General features: G+C 41.1%; 1 long non-coding RNA gene across 1 annotated transcript in view; it reads left to right on the plus strand.

The window, feature by feature from the left end:
• Nucleotides 1-3,597: 3,597 nt before the first annotated feature.
• Nucleotides 3,598-24,099, plus strand: part of LOC138680547 (uncharacterized) — a 138,043-nt gene continuing 117,541 nt past the window's right edge. Inside the window, exon 1 of the long non-coding RNA XR_011321650.1 lies at nt 3,598-3,748. This is a non-coding gene — a long non-coding RNA (uncharacterized lncRNA). The remainder of the gene's footprint in view (nt 3,749-24,099) is intronic.

Below are 24,099 nucleotides of genomic sequence, written 5' to 3' on the forward strand. Positions count from 1 at the left end.
TAGACATTCTATCCATCATAGTTTTATCAGAGAAAAATTTTCCTACTTCATACTTTATTTCATTTTCCATCTATAATGTTGAACTATTTAAAAGAGTTTTGTTCCTGTTTTTAGACTGATGTAAGACTTGAAATGTATGATATTTAGCCACAAAATGAAATTATAATTTTACATTATTGATAGATGCTAATTCAACCCCATTATCTCTGCTGCTCACATATATTTAGTACAAAGTCTATGCACTACTTCTCCTTTAATTGTAGTTGATTTTTTATTGCATCAGGTCATCCGCAGTTTTATTTTGATACAGTGCATAGACTTTCAGTCTTGTACAGTGTATCTTCAGATGTCTAATATCTTAAATATTTTTTCAAAAAATATATGGTTACCAACTTTCCCCAAGATTAATTTTGAACTATTTACTCCGACAATAAAGATCCTTAGCAGCTCTGCACCTACTCATATTCTCTAATCTCTGCTAGTCTAGCTGTGCACTTTATTCTGTTAAGGACTGAAGGTGGTCATTGTGCTTTCAAACGACCAAAAAAAAAACACCAGAACACAGGCAAAGATGCTTACCTGTCCAGTCCTCTAAAAAAATGCACTATCAGGGTGCAGCAAACCCAAGTAAATATGGCGACTACACAGGTGCAGTAATACCGACGAGGCAGCCAGCCTACAATCAGAGATTGACTGCTTGGCACCCCAGTGCAAACAAATAATCTGTATGCTGCAATGTTCACACAGAAAATGCAGAACATCTGGCTCATAGCTTATTAATGGTGCCCTATGGTGGGCTAACCAGTGCTAACTATAATGCATCCCGTGTGAACAGAGGCCACATTTTACAGAGCCATCTGGGCCCAGCTGCACCCCAAAAAATAAATATAGTGCTCAAAAACACATAGCAATATATGTATATGTAAGGTATTAGTTGATATTATGGCGACAAAACGTAAGCTGGCAACCCACGTCAAGGGTCCTCACACTTGCCAGTCCTACTCTAACAACAAAAACCACCAAAGAAAGAAAAAAAACACTAGAACACAGGCAAAGATGCTTACCTGTCCAGGTCTCTAAACAAATGCACTATCAGGGTGCAGCGGACCCAATTAAAGATGGCGACTACACAGGTTTTATAACCACCGCAAATTTCTGCATCCAAGTCTCTACAATGCTGTTCCTCACATGTGGAATGCTTTCCTCCTTTTTATGTAACTATTTACCTATGTAGAAAATGTTATGGGCCTCTAAAAAAATTATCTTCAAGGAATCCCACCCCATTACTTATCTTGGAAGTTGTACGAATGATTTTTGGCAAATTGTTGTCTCCACTTCCTTCCTGCCTTATAATTTCTACACCAATTGAATTTCTAATCACATGACTTCATCAGAAGTCCCGGCCTATTGTGAGAGGCTTTCAAATAGAGATGTCAGAGCTTGCTGCTGTAATAAAAGATGAGTCGAGGACCGGAAATAGTGGGGAGTGGGCAGGTCAAATGGGTGAACAGTAAGGTAACTAAGTATTTTTCTTATTTTTTACATGCTACATTTTTTCTGCTCTTGAGGTCTAGAGGGATCCCAGAGAATACTAAGGGACAGGTCATTAAATTCACAAAAGAATAACTTCTCTGCATATTGAATTTTCTGGGAATACCTGAAAAAACAGTCAAATTCGAATTTTACCTGATCCATTTATCCCCAATTTTTTCTAGTTTATTTGCATGTTGGCCAGGAGTATGTAAAACACCTACATACCCTCCGGTCCCGGGTTGGAAACCGATGAATCCACACAGTGTACAGTGCATGTGCTGGGGGATTCATAAGTCTGCAGTCACACAGAGTGATTGCAGAATTATTGATTTGGACATGACAACCCCTTTAAGTTTCTATTGTAGTATTATTTGTGATTGGAACTGCATATCACTTTATCCAGTTTCTTATGGTGCGACATAGCAGAAAATCTTGGGACTTTCCATATGATATTGGAATGTGCTCCTAGTAATTTTGTGCTTATTCAATTAAAAGAGCACTTGTGAAGTTAGGCACTGGTGCTGGACGAGAAGCTCTGATGAGCAATCTTAATTCCAGTTCCTGATCATCAGGAGTTTGATGGGGCTGAGTTCAGGGCTCTGTGCAGGCCAGTCAACTTCCTCCACACCAAACTCATTAAGCTATGTCTTTATAGAGTTTCCTTTGCACATGACTACAGTCATGCTGGGACGTAAAAAGCTTATTCCACAATGTTGGAAGCCATATAATAACTATGCCAACTCTCTGAAAATTCCTGGAAAGCTTATAAAAATAGGAATGTTTTTCCACTGTCTGCAAAAAATGTATGCTACAGATGGATCTGGATAAGTTGGAAACTTGGGCTGAAAGGTGGCAGATGAGGTTTAACAATGATAAATGTAAGGTTATACACATGGGAAGAAGGAATCAATATCACCATTACACACTGAACGGGAAACCACTGGGTAAATCTGACAGGGAGAAGGACTTGGGGATCCTAGTTAATGATAAACTTACCTGGAGCAGCCAGTGCCAGGCAGCAGCTGCCAAGGCAAACAGGATCATGGGGTGCATTAAAAGAGGTCTGGATACACATGATGAGAGCATTATACTGCCTCTGTACAAATCCCTAGTTAGACCGCACATGGAGTACTGTGTCCAGTTTTGGGCACCGGTGCTCAGGAAGGATATAATGGAACTAGAGAGAGTACAAAGGAGGGCAACAAAATTAATAAAGGGGATGGGAGAACTACAATACCCAGATAGATTAGCGAAATTAGGATTATTTAGTCTAGAAAAAAGACGACTGAGGGGCGATCTAATAACCATGTATAAGTATATAAGGGGACAATACAAATATCTCGCTGAGGATCTGTTTATACCAAGGAAGGTGACGGGCACAAGGGGGCATTCTTTGCGTCTGGAGGAGAGAAGGTTTTTCCACCAACATAGAAGAGGATTCTTTACTGTTAGGGCAGTGAGAATCTGGAATTGCTTGCCTGAGGAGGTGGTGATGGCGAACTCAGTCGAGGGGTTCAAGAGAGGCCTGGATGTCTTCCTGGAGCAGAACAATATTGTATCATACAATTATTAGGTTCTGTAGAAGGACGTAGATCTGGGTATTTATTATGATGGAATATAGGCTGAACTGGATGGACAAATGTCTTTTTTCGGCCTTACTAACTATGTTACTATGTTATGTATGCATGTGTGATTATTAATGAAGCTGGAGGAGCATGTACAGAATACTACTGTAATTGTGAATACCATCATTTTACAGCTCACAGTGTCTTCTACTAATTTCTTCATATAAGTATTTTGGACTGTAGAGGTTTATTACGTACAATTATTCTGCTTCATTATGATGTTCAAAAGTGTCAGTAAAAATGTTGTCTTTCTGTGTTTTTCGAATAGGCTCACAACAAAAAAAAGAACAAATCAGCATGACAACCCCATGTCTTTGCATGTTGTAGCAAGTTGACCTAGGTGTGTACAGGAGTATAACACTATTTCTGGCAATAATATGAATTTTATCTTGCATTATTGAAAATTTTCCCCCTCTGCAAGTTGTAGCCATAAAGAACTGCAGACACCTTCTGTTTTTCTTCTCTTGCTTACCTAACATTTTTTTCCTATACCCTCACTATAAACTTTTATAGAAAATACCAGCATTACGTTTCCTTATTGAAGACATCTGAAAAGTTTTAGACTGCTGAGTGATCAGAAAAGGAGACCGGTGAGTGACAGAAGTAACTTATGAGTGGAGCAAAACGCATGTTTCTCTTGTTCATTTGTACCATTGATTTGGGAAAAATGAAATAGAAGAGTGCTCTTTAATGGAAAATAATGGGCTTTGTTCATGCAGCATGCATCCTGCAAGATCATGTTGTCCGGGGACGTGCCAAACTCAGATTTGTCCATCAGCCTGCCAGATAGTGAAATGTGAATTATCACTCCAGACTACAGGAGTAGTGTGTTTTATACCACTGTAGTCAACCCCTTACAATACAAAAAAGATGAATTAAGCTAAAAAGAGAAAATGCAAGATACAAAAAATCATATGTAAAAAATTAAATATATTTTTTTACTGAAACTCATTAAAAATATAAATAGATACTGAATGCCAAAAAAACACATACACAGGAAACAAGATGGTGGGTAAGGAAGAAAGATACATATATAGTTGTAGTGCCCATATATAGAAAGAATGGCAATAATACATGAAGGAGTCAAGGGCAAAAATGCATGTGTACATTGTGTAGAAAAAAAGGAGTGTCAAATCAACTAATATAGTAAATCAGGAAATAAATATTAATAAATAGTAAAGTCCCTGTGGACAAAATCAATAATACCCTGGCAATAAAGGATTGAAAACAAAGGAAAAAGCACACATGCTCACCCACTATACACCTGACACGCATTTCCAAAAGGACTTTTTACTTTGGTTTAATTTGCCACATCAAGTGCAGTAAAATGATTTAACCCCTGACTTAGAGCCACAGGCTTCAGTTTCCTATACAAAAAAAATGGTTGAAACACCTTTTGTTCTTGTAGAAATTGCTCTTCATGTGGTTATAATATATTCCATTACATTGATGACCATAAATATTATATTTTATGAATACAGGAAATAAAATACTTTCTAATTGGAACCAACAATGTATTAAGTTTTAAATGAATATAAATAAATGGATGCCACTTTACAGTTAGCAAAGCTTTTAAATATGTATTATATATTATCATAAAAAATGAAAATGAGGCATAATTCTTTAACTAAAAGACTACCTAAAAATTGCTGTATTTTGATAAATTTGCTTCATATTGTGAGTGATAACGTGGAACACTGGATACCTGCTTGCAGAAGGATTGCACACAATTGCAGCTGCTTTGTAGTGTGAAAAACAGCAGTATTGCAGAGAAGAGTTATTCTGCTTACAGTAGATGAAGAGTTAACCACAGATCAACAATGATGAACTGGCAACTGAATACTTACTTGCAAAGATGTTAAAACACTCTTGCTGTAGTATTGTAGTGTGAACAGCACCAATATAACAAAAAAGAGTTTGTCATGTTTACAGCAGATGATTGGTTAACTGCATGTCTAAGCTAGGAAGTACATGTACAGTATATAGTGTTAGGGTTGGCAGAACGCACATAAAACATATATTTATTAGAAGAAGTAGGTGCATTCGCAACCCGGGATCCACCGTGCAGGAAAGAACCTGCTGCTAGATATGGCGGTACAATATAGTAGTATAAAGAAACTCTGTTACTTCACAGAGTCTGTTAGCAAAGAGAACGCTGTGCCCTGTTTACCTCACAGAGGAACACACCTACTTAGTAGAGCAGATAGTGGTCATGCAGTCAAATGCAAACACGCAGCTCCTCTTCGGTGGAGCTGGAATTCTAATGGCTATACGATAGCCCTGAATCCACTCACATGAAACTCCTCACCGGAGGTGCCAGCATTCTAGGGGCTTATTTCAGCCGAGTCCCTGACTGCATACAAACACAACCACACTGGCGCTGAGCTCATACATAAATTGACACTAGCGCATGGCCATGCAGACCTGTGGATGTTTTATAGCTGCAGCTCTACAAGACCTTCCTGGAGGACCAATGGGAGCTGCTACAGGGCCTGAGCATGTGACCCCCGACCTCCAATGAGAGGTCCTCTTGTGGGCATGCTCAGTGTGTGCAAAGCAGGACTTAGTTCCAGAAAAGCCTGCTTGCAGCAAACCAGTAAAGGGTACAATAGCAGAGCCTGGAAAGGCAGCAGTAACTCTTTGTACAATATCAGACAGAGCGAGATGCTGGGACCGACGTCTCCGCTGATCAGGCTCCACCGCGGCTGATGCAGAATGGGAGACCGCAGCAGACATGGTTCGAGATTCCCCCTGTGCAGCGGCGGGAACTCGACTCCTAACATCTAGATGATAAAAAAGAAGGTATTGTCTAAAGAGATGATTGTGGTAGCTAGTTGAGAGAAAATGTATGGTACGGTAAACTCTAGAAATACATGTGAAACTAATTGCAAAGCTTAAAAGATATTGGGTGATGATGTGAAAGTTGGTTGCCTGGTCACAGCTGTAAGGCTAGTTTCACACTAGCATTCGGCAGGGCTGCAGACTTCCTCCATGAAGCCTTGCCCACTGCCGCGCCTCTTCATTCAGCTCATCTATGGCTGCATGCATCCTGTGTACCCTATCTTAACCCTGCTGTTCTGTTTGGTCTGGGGAGACCTATTTTGAAGTTTGGTATTTTTTGGGGTGTTCAAGATGCGGTTCTGAAACTTCTGGTTGATTGACTTAAATGAGGATGGGTCGGTCGGCCACGGGTTTCAGAGCCGCATCTTGAATATTTTAAAGAATATTGAAGTTCAAAGTCAGTCATTTTTGACCAACAGAACAGCAGGGTTAAACATTGGGTACACAGGCCATGCGGATGCCTCCACATGCGTCGTCTTGATGCTGCGCTTACCTGCATCGAGCGCAACATGTTAGGATTTTGTTGCCATCGGCACAGCTTCAATGCGACGCATGCGGAGGCATCCGCATACATCCACATGGCCTGCATAACCAATGTTAAAGATAGGGTATGCAGGACACATGCAACCATAGGTGGAGCTGAATGAAGAGGAGTGGCAGTGGGTGGGGCTTCACGGAGGAAGTCCGCAGCCCTGCCAAACGCCAGTGTGAAACTAGCCTAACAAAGAAAACTGACTCTAAGGCAAGGAGACAGGAACCAGAGACTGGACAAGATGTAAACGCATAGAGCATGCTATTCTATGATAAAACTGGCATAGGTACTTTCACCTAGTCCAGTTTTTTCTGTTTAACATAAAGACAGTATTAAGTCTTCAATTACAAATTCCGTATTTTTCATCACAATTCTGAAGACATGTTAGAGGAAACCACCAGCAGGAGCTTCCTATAAACTGTAGCACTTTCAAGATGTTGAGCCCAGAATTTAAAACAAAAGCTGTGTCTCCATAAGATGGATTAGGAAATGAACAAGGACAGAATTTTTAACCAAAAAATTATTAAGAGGTGGTGCTAAAAGGTCGCATCACTTATTTTGAACAAAAGAAACAATTATTTAACCACTTCACAACATAGGACATATATTTAAGTCATATATCATGTTCCAAACTTTGATGCAGGCTCACACACTGAGCCCACATTTTTCCTTGCACATGATGACTGATTTAATCAGTCATCATGTGTCTTCAAAAACATCAGGTGGAGCGAAATTCTGCTTGCAGCTGTTAACCAGTTAAATCCCGCTGTCAATCACTGACAGCTGGATTTGAAGCTAACCTGTGAGTGGGAGTTCACTCAGTAAACTACAGATACTGTCAGGCTGGTGCCGTTAAACTGATTAAAATGATTAAATCGATTAAATCTATCTTGTGAATGTTGTTTAATCAGTATTTGCAGTTTTAAGTTAATGAGATTCTCATGCTTTGGGTGGGCCTGTGGGCTAAGCTTTATGTGGTGCTCTGCTTAGATATTCATCTGTATTGGTTTATGACAGGTGACTGATCTTTCAGTGACCTGCCCCGCATTTTATAGACTGCATGTACTATGGTGGGTTTAGAAAAAAAATTACATTGAGCAAAATGGTTCCAGCGGTGGTGCATGTAAATCATTATGCCTATAATATTGCCGGGTAAAAAAAAAATTCCTTCATCAAAATGGCGGTGGTAGGGGTGCATGAGCAGCAACATCTATCGCATTCCGATAAATGCTACTGTGCACGTGCCAGCACCATTTCAATGCAGCCAAATTTTTTTCCTCTAGCAAAATGGCAGCAGTGGTGACGTTCCACTCTTGGATGTATTAAAAAAGCTCCTGTGCTGAGATAATCTTATAAATATGCTCCTGCTTTGTACTGTGTAATGGCTGTGTTTAACCGAGCAGGAATGTGGTCATATTTAGGCTATGTGCACACGTTGCGGATTTTGCTGCGGATCCGCAGCGGTTTTCCATGCGTTGTACAGTGCCATACAAACCCATGGAAAACTAAATCCACAGTGCACATGCTGCAGAAAATACCGCACGGAAACGCTGCATTGTACTTTCCGCAGCATGTCAATTCTTTGTGCAGCATTCTGCATCGGTTTACACCTGCTCCTCAATAGGAATCCGCAGGTGTGAAACCGCAGGTGGAATCTGTGCAAAAACCGCAGGAAATCTGGGTAAATCCGCAGGTAATCCACAGCGTGTTTTACCTACGGATTTTGCAAAAACGGTGCTGGAAAATCCACACATGAACCTTAAACCACAGCTCGTGGCCAAGGGAGGATTCAAATCAGAGTATACAGACAAGACAGCAAGAGATCACAGTTGATTCTTTCTGTGTGGTAAACAAGTGGAAAAACAAGCAGCAAATTATTTAATTCACAGAAATAATTCTGTAATGTCTATATAGTTTTTGCTTCCTCCACTGCCCAGAAAAAGTCATACTTTCAATCCATGTCTCTGGATGGTTAGACACAGCCATTAAACAAGAACTAAAGAAAATATATGCACAAACTGGGGATCTATAAAAAATATACAATATTTTATTATAACAGAGTACATATGCAAACAAATAAATTGACTAAATACAATTAAAACATCCGAAAGGACACATGAAAACAACTATACGACACTGAAAAAAGTTGTATACCCTAACTGACCCTGAACAAACAGGTACTGTGACACTCCAATAAATGGATCCTAGATAATCAAAAAACTCACAGGGTCAGATATAAATAAACTGCATGATCTCAGTAATCAGGAGATAAAGAAGAAATATCAATTTTAGGTGCAAATAAAGTGCAAGTGAACAATTTAGCCAAAATACACATGATAATCTATAGCAATTTGATCACTGCGTTCTAGACAAACAAAACAACCTGATAGCAATATATGAAAAAGTGACCCAAATGAGTTACATCCACAATAGAAATAAAGGCAAGTTTATTACATCAGAGAACAGAAGGATCACATATGTAGAAGTCAGCCAAAATGTGGATCCAAAATTGAGTGTAAACTTATGCAGAACGTGTGTCCATGATACGGTTAGAGAGGGGAAGTACCCCACGCATATCGTTACAGCAAGTGTAGCTTCCTCAGGGGCAATATTTTTTTCTCTTGACACAGCCATTAAACAGTACATAGCCAGGGCACATCTACAAGATTATCTTATTACAGGAACATTTTTTTATCACATCCTATTGTGGAACAAATTTCTACTCTAAGATATTTTGATTAAAGCAGTGTAAGATAAAAGTGTCTCTAAGTGTCATCTGTGACAGGTTCACTGGCACGGTATATGAGGGGAGATATATGTCACGAAAATTGCTTTCTTCCTTGATCTAGAAACCCATATGTTTCTCTTCAGCATGCTAGGTGCTGAAGGAGTTAATCAGCCATGTTATGTGATGGGTTTGTAGTTGAGTAGGTAAGGCTACTTTCAGACTAGCATCGGTACGGGCCCGTCGCAGTGCGTCCGACCGATGGACCAACGCATACTGTGAAATAAAATCACAACGGGGGCAGCGGATGCAGTTTTACAACGCATCTGCTGCCCCATTGTAAGGTCCGGGGAGGAGGGGGCGGAGTTCCGCCACACATGCGCGGTCGGAAAAAGCGGAACCGATGGACAAAAAAAAAGTTACGTGCAACGTTTTTTTGTCCCGACGGACTGCAAAAACACGTCGCATCCATCGCACGATGGATGCAACGTGTGGCAATCTGTCGCAATGCGTCGCTAATGAAAGTCTATGGAGAAAAAACGCATCCTTCAGGCAACTTTGCAGGATGCGTTTTTTCTCCAAAATGACGCATTGTGACGTGCGTCGAACGGCGCTAGTGTGAAAGGAGCCTAAGAGAAGGGCGGGACATCTACTCACCATATCTTCACCTCAAGGGCGTGGCTGGGATGTTAAATGTGCAGCCACTGGTTTTATTCTCTGAGTTGTGGTTTGGAGAGGAATGACTCCAAACGGTGGCTCCAGGTGGAGCTGAAGACATAAGGTGGTCTGAGTGGGTGAATCCCTCAGACATATGGACTTTGCTATACATTATACCAGAAATGCCATATTGACTTTGCTGAACCCTGCTATGGTTTGTGCTGTTCCATAATAACCCAGCAGGTGATTTACCACGAGAAGCATTCCTGTGTCTACCTTTGGAAGCAGCTGAGTCAATCCCTTACACACCTATTGGAAGGAGGTACATTGTGTCTATCGTTTGTATAACTTTATAGAAAAGACACAACATAAAAAATAAGTAGAATCAAAGAAAAAAATGCATTTAAAATAAGTTCAGTATTGTGGTCTAATATCAATTGGAATATATTATTTTTATTCATTCATTTTGATTTTGTATAATAATTATTCTTTGCTACCACTCTTTCCATTTCACCCATTTTCCACCTGTCTTAGCACAGATGATAGGAGCACCATAATTATACTAAACATTATCAGACTTAAAAAAAGAAGAGAAATAAGTCCTTAAGTGTTGTTACTATTATTGCTACTACATTTCTGTAATGAGTTAATAGGGTAAAAAAAAAAGAAATGTTCACTAACTTATAAGGTCAATAATTGTTGTTTAATCATCCTACTGTTACTAAGCTGGAGCTCAGCAGTCAGAATTACCAGTACAGCATTAATAAACAGGAATGAGTTAATAGCGCATAAAGACCTTCTAGTGGAACAGTAGGGGAGTGGAATATTCTTTTCTTAAGTCAGCTGTAATTAATTACTACATGGTGTGCTTCTGACTATTACCATAACAGAGCAATTGGACGTGAAGAATGGATAATAGTATGGACAAGGAGGTATTTTTAGACTATCTGCAGTGAAGCAGGTAAATGCCCTGCTCAAGCATAAACCTTTAAATAAGTTCTGAACATTTTTAATGACATTTAGCCTTGATAGAATTTTGAAAAGATCAATCTTATAAATTATTTAAAATAACTTTAAAATACCCTGGCTGTGATATGTAAATAACAATCCTACAAATCTCATGCAGGCAGCTTAGGTCCCATATGTATGGGTTAATTAATTTTACAATTCTTCCAGATTTCTTCATTATATTACATTTCCTTCTTTTATATTTACTTATTCAGCACTACCAACATCTTACTTACTGTAGCAGTATGTACTACTGATGCTCAAAAAAAATTGCAAGACCCTGGTCCAGTAGCCACAAGGGTAGTCTGTGACGGCTGGACCAAAGCCCTAAAAATCTCATACCATCTGGCGGAAACCATAACGTATCTTCTGATTAGTAGGCCTATGCAACATCTTCATTGCGGCATGATGCAAGCATGACTTTGTATTGGATCTACAGTACTAAAGATAAAAGGTGTCGGGGATGAAAACCGCTATGAGGAGGTTTGCATGGCTCTTCTCTGGTGGCTCCAGACTACCAACTTTACTATTGGAACAGGGTCCTTTAAATCTTTTTGATCATCACTAGCATGTATCAAAATGTAATATTTCAGTATAAGGAAATGGTTTTAAAGGGATTATTCAATTTTTTTGTCTTTTTCGGGGTAGCAGAAGGTAGTGGCAGTGCAGAAAAGTTTTCATTATTCATAGATGGTTGTCTTTCCTATCTCTCAGAAATAGGAAGACTTTAGGTTTGGCATATGCTGCATATATTTTCTTTAACATTGAAAGAAGACACAAGATCATCAAGTCTAATCTAACATGTTGATCCAAATGTTAGGTGTCAAGTTCCTGCTGCTGCACAGTGGGAATCTCGAACCATGTCGGCTGCGGTCTCCCATTCTTCTCCAGCCGCAGTTGAACCTGCTCAGCAGAGATGTCTGTCCCAGCGCCTGGCTCGGACAGATACTGCACGTGTGGTTACTGCTGCCTTTCCAGGTTCAGCCACTATAACCAGTACTGTTCGGCGACGAGCAGGCGCTCCTGGGACTAAGTCCTGCTTTTCTCCTTCTCAGCATGCCCAAGGAAGACCTCTCATTGGAGGTCAGGGGTCACATGCTCAGATCCTGTAGCAGCTCCTATTGGTCCACTAGGAAGGAGAACTACATCTATAAAAGTTTTGCATGGCCGCACGGCCGCACGGCCATGCACTAGTATCATTTGTGTTTGGCTGTTGCCAGTGAATACTCTACCACTCAGTATATATGTGGTGTGAGTCGGTTTAGCTTTAGGGCTGTACACTCAGGCAGGCAGCTAGCGTCAGTGGGGAAAATTAGCCTTAGCTTATCATCTGGTTCCTTCATGTGTGCGGTTAGCACAAAAGCATTCCAGAGCAAGCACAACCCTAGTTAGGGTATTATTCCCTGTGTACAGCACGATTCTGTGAGGCAACAGAGGTCACTTACATTTCACACAGGGTAAAGTTTAACCCACGTGTGAGCTCAGTGTCCATCCGGCATTACTTTGCAGCAGGTATCTCTGCACGGTGAACCCCGGGCTGTGAAAGCACCTCGTATCAAACTCTCTATTACTTGGTGCGTTCCACTATCCCTAACAGTATACTAGCACCAGGGTCTGGCTAGTAATGGTGGACAAACAGCAACTGCTGTGGTACATCAAGCAGCTGAGGACAGGTTGACGGTTCTCGAGCACACAACCTCAGTTGTGGATGTTACCGCCGTACTGTGGCTGCAGCAAGTTTGTCCACTGCTACCCCTGTTCTGACCTTATCTCGCGTCCCGCTGCCAGATAAATACTCTGGTGATAGTAAATCTTGTAAGGTTTCATGAGCCAGTGCGCTATACACCTCGAGCTCCTGGCTGCATGTTTTCCCACAGAGCAGGCAAAGGTGGCATACATTATATCTCTCCTGTCGAACGGAGCGTTGGAGTGGGCTACGCCGCTGTGGGAGCATGGCGATCATGTGGTGCAGAGTGCTCCGCTGTTCTTGAGCACTCTGAAACAGGTCTTAGGACCTTGAGTCACCCATGATATGGCACTCCAACTGTTGGCATTGATTCAGGGCTCGTCCATGGTCAGCCATTTTGCCGTCCACTCCCAAGCTTTAGCATCTGAGCTAGAGTGGTAGGATAAAGTCCTCATCCCTGTATTTTGGAGGGGGTTGGCTGACCATGTGAAGGACGCTTTGGCCACTAGGGAGATTCCCGCCACACTGGAGGAGCTAATGGCGGTATTTACTCGCATAGATCTTCACTTTAATGAACGAAGGTTGGAGCAAGCCCATTGTAGGCAGAGGTTTCGGCTGGCTCCCACCTCTGCCAAACCTTTGGGATCTCCGGTCCAGGCGCCCGAGTCACATGAGGCCATGGAGATGTCATGACTGGGATCTAAGTCCCGGACTGCTCATGCACTCAAGGTCTGTCAGGTCTGCTGGCAGTCAGGACATCTTGCCTCCAGATGTTCCCAGCGTTCGGGAAAACGTCAGTGTCTAGTGGTTGTAGGATGAGATACATTAGACAGCTATGTTTTCCTCCAAACTGTCCTTTAAGGGGACAATTACCATAGGCTCATCCACTGATTTGGAAGAGCTTTGCGTGGATTCCGGGGTGGAGGGCAACTTTATGTTATCTGCCTTCGCCCGACGACATGCAATATCCCTGGTGATGCTCGCCAAACCAGTGACCGTACGAGTGGTGAATGGGTCAACACTGCCCTCACAGACCATATCATTTACTCTATCTATGTTGCCATCTCATCAGGAGATTATATCTTTGCTCGTTATTCCTGAGGGAATTGATGAGGTCCTGTGGGGGATACTTTGGTTACGGTAACACTCCCCTCATATAGAGTGGTCCACAGGCAGAATTTTGGGATGGAGTGTATCTTGTGAGGTTAGATGTCAGAGGAAGTGTGTTCAGGTTGCTACTACTGAGGTACCTGCAGATCTTTCCTCTCTCCCCAAGCAATATTGGCCCTATGCGGATGTATTCTCCAAAAGGGCTGCGGAGACCCTTCCACCTCACCGCCCCTATGACTGTCCAATTGACTTCTTGCCTGGTGCTGAGCCTCCCTGGGGTCGAGTCTACCTGTTATCTCTCCCAGAGACGGAGGCAATGTCTCAGTACGTCCAGGAGAATCTGCCAAGAGGATTCATTAGGAAGTCAGTGTCACCTGCAAAGGCTGGGTTCTTCTTCGTGAAGAAGAAGAACAGAAAATTACATAAATGCATAGATTACAGGGGTCTTAACGCCATCACCATTAAGAACAAGTACCCACTGCCCCTGATATCTGAGCTCTTTGATAGGCTTTGGGGAGCAAGGGAATTTACTAAAATTGATCTGTGGGGGGCTTACAACCTGATTCGCATCCGTGAGAGGGGACAAATGGAAGACGACTTTTAACACCAGGGATGGGCACTGTGAATACCTGGTGATGCCCTTCAGGCTCTGTAATGCCCAGGCATTTTCCAAGACTTTGTGAATGATATCTTCCAGGATATGCTCTCTACATTGCTTGTAGTCTATCTGGATGATATTCTCATCTACTGTACTCTCCAGATATAGACTCCCACCGAAGAGATGTTTGCAAAGTCTTCGACCTCCTACAGGCAAACTCCCTCTATGCCAAGTTGGAGAAGTGTGTTTGAGCAGGAGTCTTTGCCTTTCCTGGGCTATATCATCTCGGCCCAAGGATTGGCTATGGATCCTGACAAGCTACAGGCTGTTATGGACTCCATTTCTCCTTAATTATGGCCAGCATCCGCATGTCCCTGTGCCTATGCCCGTGTCATCCACCAATTCTAGGGTGGCAGACTGGACGGTGGAGGCACGCGACATTTGGGACCGCACATAGGATGCCATCCGGGGCCTCCAAGAAGAGAATGAGGGTTTCTGCCGATGCACACCGGCACCCTGCTCTGACCTTTGCTCCTGGTGACCTACTGTGTGACTCCCCCTGTAACATCAGGCTGCGAGTTGAGTCCACTAAGTTTGCGCCTCACTAAATAGGCCCTTTCAAGGTTCTGGAACAGGTTAATCCTGTGGTCTACCGTTTGGCTATTCCTCCGCACCTAGGTATAACCCACACTTTTCATATATCTCTCTTAAAACCCATCTATATGTCCCGGTTTTCCGAGTCACATGATCGGGGTCGGCAATGCATCAGGTTGGTAACCATAGAGGTCCTAGAGACCTCTATGGTTACTGATGCCGGCCTGCTTTGAGCATCCCCTGTGGTCAGCGCACATAGCAAGCCTGCATTTCAGCTACATAGCAGCGATCTGATGATCGCTGCTATGTAACATAGCCAATCAGGCTATGCCAGCTTATAGCCTCCCATGGAGGCTATTGAAGCAAGGCAAAAGTAAAAAAAAAGTTTTTAAAAATATGAAAAAAATAAAAAATATATAAAAGTTTAAATCACCCCCCTTTCGCCCCATCCAAAATAAAATAAAAAAATCAAACCTACACATACTTAGTATCGCCACATTCAGAAACGCCCGATCTATCAATAAAAAAAAGGATTAACCTGATCGCTAAACGGCGTAGTGAGAAAAAAATTAGAAACGCCACAATTACGTGTTTTTGGTCGTCACAACATTGCATTAAAATGCAATAACGGGCGATCAAAAGAACGTATCTGCACAAAAGTGGTATCATTAAAAACGTCAGCTTGGCACACAAAAAATAAGCCCTCACCCGACCTCAGATCACGTAAAAAGGAGACGCTATGGGTATCGGAAAATGGCGCTTTTGTTTAGCAAAGTTTTGAATTTTTTTTCTTTACTTAGATAAGAAATAACCTAGACATGTTAGTCTATGAACTCGTAATGACCCGGAGAATCATAATGGCAGGTCAGTTTTAGCATTTAGTGAAGCTAGCAAAAAAGCCAGTCAAAAAATAAGTGTGGGATTGCACTTTTTTTGCAATTTCACCGCGCTTGAAATTTTTTTCCCATTTTCTAGTGCAAGACATGGTAAAACCAATGGTGTTTTTCAAAAGTGCAACTTGTCCCGCAAAAAATAAGCCCTCACATGACCATATTGACGGAAAAATAAAAAAGTTATGGCTCTGGGAAGGAGGGGAGCGAAAATGGGTAGCTGCGGGAAGGGGTTAAACTCTGAGTCCTCGCAGGTCTTCCTCCTCTTGCAATCCAAAATTTGAGGCTAGCATAAGTATTCCTGAGTGTTCAATAAAGAAGTCTTCAAAAAAATAAAATTATTTAGCAACATTCACACATCGCTGTAGTATGCCTCTAGAGTATGGAATAACTGAAGAAAAGATAGTCTATTATGCCTTCTACATCCCCTGGCAAAAAATTATGGAATCAAGGGCCTTGGAGGATGTTCATTCAGTTGTTTAATTTTGTAGAAAAAAAGCAGGTCACATAATTTTTTCCTCAGAATTGAGTGATTCCATAATTTTTCCGCTATGCTTGGTTAAAAAAAGTAACCATTACTGACTGCCACATTTTTTATTCTTGATTTCTTTTAGCATTTCTTAAAGCCAGAAAGTTGCCATTTGAAATGACTTTAGTTTTGTACCATGTCTGTGATCTGCTTTTTTCCTGCAAAATTAAACAACTGAATGAACATCCTCCATGGCCGGTGATTCCATAATTTTTGCCAGGGGTTGTATATTGTGTTAGTAACATGCAGTGTGTGAATGCATGTGTAACATACAGTGTCTAGCATGGAATGTGTGTGCAACATCTCCTTTTAAAATTGCTGACACTGCATTTTATAGGTTTATCTGTTTATAGGTGGAACTATGTTATGCCAAAACAAAAATCCTCAATCTCAGCATCACATCACACAGAGTAAATAGGAAATGTTCTGATACCTTTATAATGTATGGGAACAAAGTGATCTATTAGTGATTGTCCTGTTCCCATCATTCTTTGTCAGCTTTTATAGAGAGGCTGGAAAACAAGACTTGAATATAATTGGATGCTGTGCGTTTATCCATCTCTAATTTGCATATGTGGTTCCATATGATGGTTTAATATGTTAGCATTTGGAACCCAATTTTTAATTTTTCCCAAGGCCACACTTTAGCTAAAATGGCCATTGATACATTTAAATACTTTTGTACTGCAATCTATTATGCATGTCAATGTTTTGCTGACATGCAGATTAATAGGTATTGACTGCGTTGCATTGTAAGCTCACTTATATAGATTTATAAACTTTTTATAATTTTCTTAGGCCCCATATTGCACTCACAACCATCATCACTGGGTAGTCATGGACAAATGCTAAACCATGGCGCCCAACCTTCCTAGATTTAACGAGACTGTCCCGATTTGATGGAGCAGCCCCACTGTCCTTGAAGATAAAGGCTTTGTCCCGACTTCCCAATTAGCTTTGTGATGTAAATGCAGTGTAGAGGTCTGCATCAATTTATGAGGCAACATGTCTCGACCTCAACGTCAAGTTTTCATTGAATTTGAACTTGATGAAGACCTGAAGTTGAGATTGAAAGTTCCTTGAGAAAGTAAAGCTCCTTCTTAAAGTTTGTGGGCATAGAGTTTTTTTTGTGATAATATGAGTCCAGAGATTTTTAGTTTTGATCCTATATCTTGATTGACACTCTGCTTTGCAGTGTGTGTTCAGCGCAGGTTACCAATGAAGGAATCAAGAAGAGTGACACAGTGCTTACTGTGTCATGAGTACGGACTGTACGCAGGCCCTAGTGCTGACCTAGTGATTGAAAGCAAGTGCATTTGGGGGAGTACTTAGCATTCAATTTTTCCTACAGCCACTATTCTAACTGCAGAACATGTTTAAAATGGTATTTACCTTCAGATTGCCACTATGTCTACTAATGTCTGTAAATGCAATTTATTTTTTGCTGTAGCTGTAGTTTAAAAACCTTACATTGTATTGCAAGAAACCAAGTAATTTGTGCCTGTCGAATAAAATCACTTAGTAGACCAAGCACAACTCTCTGTAGCACAAGCTTAACTGACTGGGTGTTATCATTTCCCTTGTCAATAGGATGGACAAGTTGGTCAATGAATGGACACTAGTGTTGAGCATTCCGATACCGCAAGTATCGGGTATCGGCCGATACTTGCGGTATCGGAATTCCGATACCGAGATCCGATACTTTTGTGGTATCGGGTATCGGTATCGGATACATAGGGATCTGTAAAATAAAGAATTAAAATAAAAAATATTGATATATTTACCTCTCCGGCGGCCCCTGGACTCAGCGCGGGTAACCGGCAGGCTTCGTTGTTCAAAATCAGCGCTTTTAGGACCTGAGAATCACGTCCCGGCTTCTGATTGGTCGCGGGCCGCCCATGTGACCGCCACGCGACCAATCACAAGCCGCGACGTCACCGCAAGCTATTGACGCGCTCATTTTTAAAAATGAGCGCGTCAATAGCTTGCGGTGACGTCGCGGCTTGTGATTGGTCGCGGCCACGCGACCAATCACAAGCCGCTATGTCTTTCAAAGCCATTAACGCGCTCATTTTTAAAAATGAGCGCGTCAATAGCTTGCGGTGACGTCGCGGCTTGTGATTGGTCGCGGCCACGCGACCAATCACAAGCCGCTATGTCTTTCAAAGCCATTAACGCGCTCATTTTTAAAAATGAGCGCGTCAATAGCTTGCGGTGACGTCGCGGCTTGTGATTGGTCGCGGCCACGCGACCAATCACAAGCCGCTATGTCTTTCAAAGCCATTAACGCGCTCATTTTTAAAAATGAGCGCGTCAATAGCTTGCGGTGACGTCGCGGCTTGTGATTGGTCGCGGCCACGCGACCAATCACAAGCCGCTATGTCTTTCAAAGCCATTAACGCGCTCATTTTTAAAAATGAGCGCGTCAATAGCTTGCGGTGACGTCGCGGCTTGTGATTGGTCGCGGCCACGCGACCAATCACAAGCCGCTATGTCTTTCAAAGCCATTAACGCGCTCATTTTTAAAAATGAGCGCGTCAATAGCTTGCGGTGACGTCGCGGCTTGTGATTGGTCGCGTGGCGGTCACATGGGCGGCCCGCGACCAATCAGAAGCCGGGACGTGATTCTCAGGTCCTAAAAGCGCTGATTTTGAACAACGAAGCCTGCCGGTTACCCGCGCTGAGTTCAGGGGCCGCCGGAGAGGTAAATATATCAATATTTTTTATTTTTATTCTTTATTTTACACCTCCCTATGGATCCCAGGGCCTGAAGGAGAGTTTCCTCTCCTTCAGACCCTGGGAACCATGAGAATACCTTCCGATACTTGATGTCCCATTGACTTGTATTGGTATCGGATATCGGTATCGGCGATATCCGATATTTTTCGGGTATCGGCCGATACTATCCGATACCGATACTTTCAAGTATCGGACGGTATCGCTCAACACTAATGGACACTGTCAGTCTGTATAGGAACACAGCTCTTTGGATAGGAAAAATAATAACATCCAGTGGTCCATTTATTTACATATTTTTGGAAATTTAATGGAGTAGTGACACAATGAAGAATGATATGAAGAGATGCTGCAAAGTCTTTAATTCACTGTTAAAGGAGGTATTTTGTCTGTGACAGCATCTGATCAGTATTATGCTCAGTTGTATAGTCAAAAGCATGATAATCCTCACATATCTGAACATTATTTGGTCACTATTTAGTAACTTTTTCACCCCTTCCCCAAACCCAACCAGGAGTACAATGTTAGTACAATTTTAGTTCTCAATCTAGCCTTGCCTAAATGATTGTTTGGAAACATACCATAAATACAATATGGGAGATTTTGGAAGTACGAGAAGTCTTATTTGAGTTAGCTAAAGGCGATGACTTTTAAAATGAAAGGTCTGTTCTCTTGCATTTAATGGGAAGGCTTTCATAACTCTTAGCTATTACGATACCAACTTCCTACTCTGAAAGCCTTTCTGAACGTTTCATTGTCCAGCATTTGTATCCTTCACTTTAATGAGTGCTAAATAAGAATTATATAAGTATTTCAATAATTCTCTCTGGACAGTTAATTAAGCAGCAGTGAGTCTAAGAGCAGTCAGCTATTACCTTGCCTTCTCTTAGAGGCAAGTACTTTTAGAGGTACAGAAGAGGTCAGAATTCTTTTTTAGAAAACGAATGCGAGTTGTAAATTTTAACTTTTTTCTCTTAAATAAAGGTGCTCTGTCTCTGTGATGCCGTTTTTCTATCATGCCATAGACTTTATATCAAGACCTGTTTTATTAATTGTATGTAAATCTTATATCATATTTGTAAAAAAAAAAAATGGGGCTCTGATATCGATGACCTATTTTTTAAATATATCATTGCTATATGATCAGTAAAGGTGATGGTGGAGGGGGGGCATACAACATCCCCCCCCCCCCCGAATAGTTGTTACCTCATGCCGCAGTAGCTGGAAATAGAGAAAATATGCAGATGAAATGAATTGGCTATATTTACAGTGTAATGGCAATTCTAGAATACTGCTGATCAGCTCAGATTCATTTTCACTCTGAGATGCCATACCAGAGAATAGATACTATACAGCTTATGGAGCTGTGATGCTATGACCTAACAATTAGAGTTGAATGAATCATTTAAAATTAAAATTTGACCAGTTATCTGACTTTTATCCTCAAAAATTTTCTGCAAAATTGGAATCCCTCTAGTACTGTATTTGTCAGGACTCGAACCCAGCAACTCTTGTGCACCAGGCAACGGCCCTTACCTCTGTAGTACTCAGCTCACTTTCTTGTTCCTGATCATCTACACCCTGAGTTCCTGATTGGTTATCTCCAGACTGAACACCCTACTTTAATCTGTAATTGCACTTCATTACTTGCAAGATTATTAAGCTCCTAGCCTTTAGTCAGGCTTTCCTTTCACCTGCTGCTTCCTCCAAACTATACTGCTGTTCCCATGTACTGAACTCTGGCTAAGTCCTTAATATGCTACCTGTTTATCCTCCAAACTATACTTCTGTTCCCGTGAACCGACCTCTGGCTAATTCCTGACTACACAACCTGTTTATCCTCCAAACTAAACTGCTGTTTCCGTATACCGACCTCAGGCTAACTCCTGACTACGTGGTCTGCCGTTGCTGCCCCTAGTAGCTGCAGTAACACTACTCCAACTCAGGTAATTTCATAACAGAATAGTCTCACGCGCGAGTCTGTTTCAGCCACCCTGGGGCAACAAGTTCCTGAACTTCAGAAATTTCTAAGTTGCAAACACAGCTGTTGGATGAGCAAAAAGAAATTACTGAGTTACAGAGGCAACTTCTGGATATGGGTAACTCAGGCCCAGAATCAAACGGACTCATGCCGCTTCCCGCAAAGTTCAGTGGGGATCGTCATCATTAATGTGGATTCCTTTATAAATGTCATATCTATTTCCAGATGTAACATTCTCCACTATGAGTGACAGGAAAATGTTCTTTTCATCTTTAGTCTCCTGACCGATGAGGCTATTGCATAGACCTCACCTTATGTGGAAAAAAATTCTGACCTCCTTAATGACTTAGTTATCTTCATCACAGCTATGGATCAAGTGTTTGAGGATCTGAAACTTTGTGCTACTGCTGAAGGCAAATTGCATAAATTATGTCAAGGGTGGCGCTCTGTAGCTGAATATACCTCAGAATTCCGCTGCTGGGTGGCAGACACCCCATGGAATTTAGCCGCCCAGAGGAGTCAATTTCAAAGAGGATTATCAAAGCTAATAAAGGATGAACTTGCAAGGGTTGAGACCTCTGATAATTTAGAGGACTTTATTCAATTGTGCATCTGAATTGATCACTGAACGAAGAAAGGAAAGACTGTGATTATTTGGAAACAACCCTAACCATTAATTTACTTAATCAACATTGAAAAAACAACAGGAAATGGGAAGTGTGCATGAACCTATACAAATCGATGTAATCTGAAAACCTCTCTCTGCAGTAGGGAAGGAGAGGTGGCATACAGAAAATGTATGCCTTTATTGTGTTTTCTCTGGACCTTTTGCCATTAACTCTTCTAATAAAAGGACTAATAAAAAAGACTAATAAAAGAACTATAGCTTCACAAATGCCAAAACTGCATCGATTTTAGACTATTTTAAACTGCCAGATCCTATTATGCAGACCATCTCATCTGTAATGCAGGGTAAAGGCAAAGAGCAATCACCATTGTCTCATTTTTTTGCTCCCATACAGGTCATTATCGGGAGCCAAAAAATACTCTGCCATGTTAGATTCTGGAGTAGAAGGAAATTTTATGGACTTACAATTTATACTTGATAATAATATTGCAAGTATAACTAAATCCATGCCAATTAATATGTAAACTGTGGATGGATCACCTTTATCTTCTGGACCTGTTATTCATAAGACAATTGAACTGGAAACCTGTATTGAACCAAATCATTATGAAGCTGTTAGTTTTCATCTAATTTCTTCTCAAAAATTCCCAGTTATTCTAGGAAGTCCCTGGTTTTCAATCCATAACCCGTTTATCAACTGGGCATGAAGGACCAGAAACTTTCTGTATGGGCACTTTAAGAACAATTGCCATGCTAATTTATCTGTTCTCAAACAAATTCAAATATCTGATATTTCTCATCAGAACTATGATAAACTGTCACCTCAGTGCCAGCAGTTCAGTGAGGTCTGCAGTAGAAATGAGCGAACCTTGAAAGGGTGAAGTGGTCAAAAATGATGCTGAGAAGGCCAAACTTTAACATTTCTATTTTTCATCTGTGTTCTCTAAGAAAGCAAATGTAGCGTCAACTGAACTTTACTGTGCTGTAGAAGGAAGATAAGAATCCACACTATCTGCAAACAGAGAGATGGTGGGGGCACACTTAGCTAATTTAAATAAATTTAAATCTCCAGGACCAGATGAATTACATCCTAGGGTACTGAAAGAAATAGAACAGGAACTTGAAGAACCACTAGCCAGAACCTTTGAAAAATCCTGCAAGATATGAGAAATCCCAGAAAATTGGAGAAGGGCATATGTTGTGCCTATCTTCAAAATAGGAAAGAAGATGGAGACATAAAGTTACAGGCCAGTGAGCTTAATTCTATACTAGGAAAGATCTTTAAATAAATTATTAAACAGCATGTATGTATTTTTTTAGATGAAAATATAGTAATTAACCAAAGCCAGCATAGGTTTGTAGCAAATAAGTCATACCATACTAATTTAATTTCCTTTTATGATGGAAAAACTGACTGGGTAGATTGCGGAAATGCAGTAGATATAGTATATCTTGACTTCAGCAAATTATTTTATAAAGTATCTCACACAAACCTTATTGGAAAAGAAAGTATGGGATTGACAAGGCTACGATTAAGTGGATTCATTATTGGCTCAGTGATCGCACTCAAAGAGTATTTAACAGGGAGAAATGCAAGATTCTACATCTGGTCAAAAAAAATAATATTACATCTACAGAATGGAAGAAATAAAACTAAGCAACAGGACATGTGATAATAGACTTGGGTATACTAATAGATCACGGTATGTACATGAGTCAACAGTGTGATGCAGCAGCAGTAAAGGCAAGCACAGTTCTGGGATGTATTAAGAGAAGCATAGAGTCTAGATGACATGAAGTAATTATCCCCTAATACTCCTCACTGGCCAGACCTCATCTGGAATACTGAAAAATTGAAGCAAGTTCAGTGAAGAACTACCAGGACATTGAGCGGACTGCAAACTATGTCCAATGAGGAACGGTTAAAGGATCTGGGAATGTTTAGCATGCACAATGACCCTGGAGCTCCCTTCCAACTCTAACATTCTATGATTGTTGTAGTCCAATATTCTTCCCCTGATGAAGCCGTTTGGGTAACGGCGATATGCATGGGGCACTGATCTCCTCTCCCCTCGTTGCATTCTTATCTCCTTGTTTCCAGCACTGACTCTGCCTGTCAGCTCTGCAGGGCTGATGGATTTTTCAGTTAGGGGACTCTGTAGCACTACATTTATCTGAGAGTTTGGCTATTTGATGCAGCCTTTCTACTTATTCAGCATCTACTATCCTGAATACAGAGGTCTGTTACATTTGAGTGTGCTGCCTGGTTCATAGGGGTCTGTTCACACATAAGAGATAAGTATATATTTTCATCTCATATTTGCACCTTGACTACCTTAGCCAGTTTTATTGTATTCATAATTGTTACCGTGCTTGATGGTTTATTGTAACCTATGTAAATTTTTGTAGAATTGCTGTCCCGTTG

This window comes from Ranitomeya imitator, chromosome 5 (genome assembly GCF_032444005.1).
Source record: "Ranitomeya imitator isolate aRanImi1 chromosome 5, aRanImi1.pri, whole genome shotgun sequence".
Classification (NCBI taxonomy): Eukaryota; Metazoa; Chordata; class Amphibia; order Anura; family Dendrobatidae; genus Ranitomeya; species Ranitomeya imitator.